This window comes from Palaemon carinicauda, chromosome 10 (assembly GCF_036898095.1).
Source record: "Palaemon carinicauda isolate YSFRI2023 chromosome 10, ASM3689809v2, whole genome shotgun sequence".
Taxonomy (NCBI): domain Eukaryota; kingdom Metazoa; phylum Arthropoda; class Malacostraca; order Decapoda; family Palaemonidae; genus Palaemon; species Palaemon carinicauda.
The window spans coordinates 109,211,408-109,216,407 of NC_090734.1; positions in this window are offsets into that span (position 1 = coordinate 109,211,408).

A 5,000-nucleotide genomic window follows, 5' to 3' on the forward strand; every position below is an offset into this window, starting at 1 on the left:
AAAGCGACAAAAGAGAAATAATAATTTATTGATCGTTTATGTCTGAAACTCCCTTTTTGTGTGTGAGATACGAAATAGGATTTTCTTTCTTGAGGTTTGCCTGCTGGCGAGGTTCACCAACTGTTTATGTTCAATTGCTCAGCAAATTTTATTTTATTTTGGCGATTAAAGTCCGAAAACCATTTTTTTTTTCGTTCACGAGGTTACTAAAACCCCCTTTTGACTAAACCTTTCTCTCGTTTACGAGTTTTGTTAAACCTCACAGCCTACTGAGGTTCAACAGCCCTTTTTTCTTGGAGAAGTTCAGCAAATCTCCCTTATAACTGCCATTAAACTTTGCCTCGCTTCGAGTATTGACGTATTCGCCTTTTTAGGCTGACGAATTTTCTTAGTGGGTCGGAAACGATGCTTTTGAGGCTGGCGTATTTTTATAAACTTTAGGTCTTTTCAAATTCTATCTTAAATGAAATGAAATAGCATTTTTTATCACAATTCAGGAGTAATGTTTATTATTATTATTATTATTATTATTATTATTATTATTATTATTATTATTATTATTATTATTATTATTATTATTATTATCCAAGCTACAACCCTAGTTGGAAAAGCAAGAAGCTATAGGGCCAAGGGCTTCAACAGGGAAACATAGCGCAGTGAGGAAAGGAATTCAGGAAATTATTAAATGATGAGATCAAAATAACAATAATTCATTCTAAAAACAGTTACAACCTCAAAACCGATATGTCATATATAAACTATGAAAAGACTTAAGTCAGCTTATTCAACATAAAAACATTTGCTGTAACTTTGAACTTTAGAAGTTCTACTGATTCAACTACCCGATTTGGAAGATCATTCCACAACTTAGTCATAGCTGGAATAAAACTTCTAGAATATTATGTAGTATTGAGCCTCATGATGGAGAAGACCTTGCTATTATAATTAACTGCCTGCGTAGTATTACGAACAGGATGGAATTGTCCAGGGAGATCTGAATGTAAAGGATGGTCAGAGTTATAAAAAAATCTTATGCAATATGCATAATGAACTAATTCAACAATGGTGCCAAAGATTAATATCTAGATCAGGAATAAAATATTTAACAGAACGTAAGTTTCTTTCCAACAAATTAAGATGAGAATCATCAGCTGAAGACCAGACAGGAGAACAATACTCAAAACACGGTAGAATAATAGAAATAAAACACTTCTTCAGAATAGATGTATCACCGAAAATCTTGAAAGATTTCCTCAATAAGCCATTTTTTTCAATGGGAGAAGACACAGACCTAACGTGTTTGTCAAAAGTAAATTTGTTGTCAAGAATCACACCTAAAATTTTAAAAGAGTCATATAAAGTTAAAGAAACATTTTCAATACTGAGATCCAAATGTTGAGGAGCCACAGTCCTTGCCTACAGACAGTCAGGCTTTCAGTTTGGTTAGGATTCAACTTCATACCCCATAATTTGCACCAGACAATAATTTTAGCTAGATCTCTATTAAGGGATTTATCAACCCCATATCTACATTCAGGAGATGAAATCGATGCAAAAAGAGCAGCATCATCTGCATATGCAACAAGCTTGTTTTTTAGGCCAAACCACATGTCGCATGTATATAGTATGAAATGTAATGGGCCAATAATACTACCCTGTGGAACACCAGATATCACATTCCTATACACACTATAGTGCCCATCAACTACAACTCTTTGAGTCCCATTACTTAAAAAATCAATAATAATGCTAAGAAACGACCCACCCACTCCCAACTGTTTGAGTTTGAAAACAAGGGCCTCACGATTAACGCGGTCAAACGCAGCACTAAAATCAAGGCCAATCATGCGACCTTCCTGACTACAATCAAGGAATTTCTGTTGAGCATTGAAGATAGTAGAAAGGGCATCATATGCTCCAAGGTCTTTACGAAAACTAAATTGCAAACTAGGGAATAGATGATTACCTTCAGCAAACATAAAAAGACATTTTTCCAGAAAACGTTCAAAAATTTTAGATAATATGGGGTTATGGAAATTGGGCGGTTATCAGTTGGACTTGAGCTACCACAATCAAATTTATATAGGGGAGTAACATTACTAATTCTCCAACAAGTGCTAAAAGCTACTCTTCTTGCTAACTTGCGCAAAAAAACATATAAATTTTGAGCTAAGAAATCTGCAGTCTTTATAAAAAACAAAGGAAAAATACCATTTGGGTCTACACCTCCATAAGCAACAAGGTCCTTCAACAGAGCTTTAATTTTACAAGATCGAGAAGCTAAGCTAGTTAGTTTAGCCTGGGGAAAACAGAAATGAGAAAGTACAAGTTTTTCATTACTCTGTTTACTGTCAAAAACATCAGCCAAAAGAGTTGCCTTCTCTTTTGGACAGTGAGTGATTGAGCCATCTGGTTTAAGTAAAGGAAGAACTGTTGCATGTATTGGTGTGCTACTGTCTTAAGCACACATTTGAGTATGAGTTGTTTTCAAATGTATTTGAATGGTTTACTGAACACATTTTAGTAGTTTTTAAGTTTTATTGTGAATAACAACTGAGTTAAACATCTCCATCACTGGAGGAAGCTGTGTTGGTCCACATGACCAATTCTGGTGAAGTTTTGATATGAACTGCTACAAATTACTGATATCCCAAAAATCGTACACTTGCTTTAATTTGGATAAGTGACGGAATCGGAAGACACCTGCATCCGGTGACGTCACAAACTTTCACACGGAGACAATGTGTTGACACTAAGAAAGAATGACAACTTAGCATCTTACATCCTGTACACAATTTGAGTTGACCATAGCAAATCTCACGGCCAGCTCTTCCAACCAACATGACATATTACGTCATTTGTTTTAAACATGTAATATTACTATTCTAAATATTACATAAGCTCGGCCAGCTATCTCAATTTTTTTACAAAAATTTAACAACAAGCCGAAACATGGTTATTAGGTGTGACTGGACATACGTATCATTCTTTGTCCAAAACTAGCTATATCCAACTGAGGACGAATGTCCAAATAGGCACATCAAAATTAATAACAATAATGCATACAAAAAAGATATTACCAAAGCAAAAAGAAAAATGCATGATAAAACCAAGATCATATATATGGTACATTGCTAGCAAATGATTACATGGTACCAAAAAACAAAATAAATTCTGACTTACAAATGATTCGGTAACTTGATAAAGAATAATTGTTACCTTTGTCAGAAACAAGATACTCAATTTTTAGTGCACAAATACAAATTCCTGGTACGTACACGTACCACGGTTTCGTACATATATATATATATATATTTATATATAGGGCTGATACATTTTATTAGATGCCCATAGATTCTGTTATATATCTTATATATTTTTTTCTTTTTTTTTTTTCTCTTTTCTTTTTTAACATTCCGGCTTATATATTTTTATTAGATGCCGAGAGAAAAAAATGATTTATATCCTTTTTTATTTTATTTATTTTTTTAAATGTTATTTTAAATGTATTTTTAACAATGCAAATGTAGAGAATTTCTTTAATTACATATTACTAGCGTACTAATCAGCTTTTCATACAAACATCATCCTGACAAATTACTCCCTTAGCGAATGAGGTGGCCACTCATACAGCTTTGAACTGGATCAAGTAAGGGGTATTGTCAGGGCTATTCAACTCGTTCCTTTGTAGCTGCTTGCTGTGCCGTAACCTACGCCAAACAAGGATGTTCACGGCGATAAAAATTAACGCCGTTCCAAATAAACCTGCTAGTAATATAGGGTGAAGAATCTCTTTGTAAGTCGGCGACAGGTGGTCCTTTTCGGTAAGTTTCATTAAGCGTTTCGCCACACTTCCTTTATAGGGGAGAGGAAGTGCGGGCGTTGTAGAGGTCCACGTGAAGTTCGCGAAGTAAGCACGTTCTCTGATGATTGTCCGTAGGCCAGTCACCATGGAATTCGGGGAAGTCCCGATACAGCCATCTGCTGCGACGAAGATGTGGTTGTAGGATGTGGATCCGTCAGGGCATGATACATTGAAGCCGTCCTTGTCGTATCGTATCCACGAGCCATTATTTAGTCTGCAATTGAATTCTTTATTGTCAAAGGGATAAAGCTTATCCAGACAATTTTCACTTGTATGGGAGAGAGCACCGTCTAGCACTATACCTAACTCGCATGAATCCATCAAGTTTTTACGGAATTCAAATGAGTCAGCTGTACATATTTTTCTATCCATTGCGTCTGAACAGTGAGTTAATTGATTTAAGTCTTTAATGACCGTATATGTTTCCTTGTCTGGGGAAATCAATACGTGTCCTGTCAAACTGGATATTACTGGATTTGAGTGATTCGTCATGAAAGTCGGAAATGGTGATATCCTGTAAGATTGCCAGGCATCAGAAGAATCAAAGGGAATTGTAATCCTAATCTTGTTATTATCTACGTTTACTGTAATTAGGCTGTAATAAAATTCTAACCTATGTTCGTCTAACAAAGGAACATAGCCTAGTTTATCCCTAGTGTTCTCCAGAACTAATTTTAAGTAACGTATAGGCAACAAATGGGGCGACAATACACCTTTAGTTGCTAACGTGATAGCTTCTACATAATCCTTGGATTTCTCAATGAAATGTGCAATTCTGTTATGTATGTGATCTATCTTTGAATCATAATACGTTAATGTTGCTAACAAATCCTGTACTTCCATAATTTGAACGATATTATCTGAATGTTCATTTAACAAATCCATAATTTTATTGATTGAAGCTAACTGATCCCTTAGTTCTGACATAATCAATTCATCTTTATGAGTCAAGAACTCAATTTTCTTATTTTGATTACTAATTTTAAGACGATTGGAAAGTCCTAAACCTAAACTTGCAACAGACCCAAAGATGCTTAATGCAGCATAAATGAACGGATTCCGTCTTTCTTTTTGCTTTGGTAATATCTTTTTTGTATGCATTATTGTTATTAATTTTGATGTGCCTATTTGGACA